Genomic DNA, 1,263 nt, shown 5'->3' on the forward strand with positions numbered 1-1,263 from the left:
CCCATAACCCACAGGTCCACTGGATCGGAACCTGACTCTCCGGTACACCCATATCTCTGAATTTATTCCTCACGATTGGCTTCATATGAAGATCACCAACCACCTTCCTAGAGGTGATCTAATCTGGTATCAAACGCAATACTTATTCTCGTTGCTTTGAACCCCTTTCACGCCCTGTTTCAGGCATCGAACGATTGCCTAACCGTTTGAAACTTTGGTACAATCGTCTATTGCACTCAACAAATTCACTGAAATATAACTCGTGGGGTACCTTGTGTATTTCCCATTGAGTTCACCGTCAGATGCCCAGCTTTGTGCAAATGCATTCTTCCGGAGTTTTTCCCCTTGGTCGCGTTCGTAGGACGATGGAGATCCCGAAGAAAGGATGACGACTTGAAGTAGAGAAATGAAGAAATCAATGAAAGGGATCAACCTCTTCGAAAGATCAACCAAAGATGAGAAGATCCATTAGACTTCGTAACCAGAACTTCCCCCCTTACACCCCTCTTAAATCTCGGGACGAGATTTCTTGTAGTGGAGGAGAATTGTGACGCCCGGATAGTTACGCTACAGTAATCCTCCACTAATGATGCCACGTCACCTCGATTACTGTGGTTAATCTCGCATTAGTTCGAAACCGATTTGAATTCAATTTAAAATCAGGCAAACAACAAAAGTTTTCAAAAATTAAAACTAAAATGTTCGGGTTGTGTCAAATAAATCGTAAGTAATTATGGTAGAGAAACCAAACTTTGATAAAATGTTTAAAGGCTCTAGAACAATTAAAACAGTAGTGAAAACAATTAAACAAATGCCTATTGAATTTATAGAATGCTAAAACTATTTTATTATGGGTTAATAATTAATCCCACAATAGTTTGTTGATAAGTACAAATTTAGGCACTAGGGGTAAATTTTATAAAACTAAAGATAAATGAAACTACAAATAAAAAATAAAAGAAAAGAAAATATAAAAACAGAAAACAAAACTAACAAAGAACAAAAAAAAAGAAATAGAAGAGACACCCCCCCCCGCTGGACCATGGCCCAGCAGGCCATCGGGCCAACTAGGCCGGCCCAGCTGGTGCCTACAGCACCCCCTGGGGCGACCGAACCCTAGCGTCACCCCCCACTCCCCCCCATCGTTCCCCACGACCCCCACTCACTCCTCCCTCCCTCCCGACTGGATTGGGGTCGAGCGACCCCGACCCCATCGCCGCACCGTCGCAGCCACCTCGTCGACACCGCCTAGAGGACCACCTC

Source organism: Triticum dicoccoides, chromosome 7A, assembly GCF_002162155.2.
Source record: "Triticum dicoccoides isolate Atlit2015 ecotype Zavitan chromosome 7A, WEW_v2.0, whole genome shotgun sequence".
Classification (NCBI taxonomy): Eukaryota; Viridiplantae; Streptophyta; class Magnoliopsida; order Poales; family Poaceae; genus Triticum; species Triticum dicoccoides.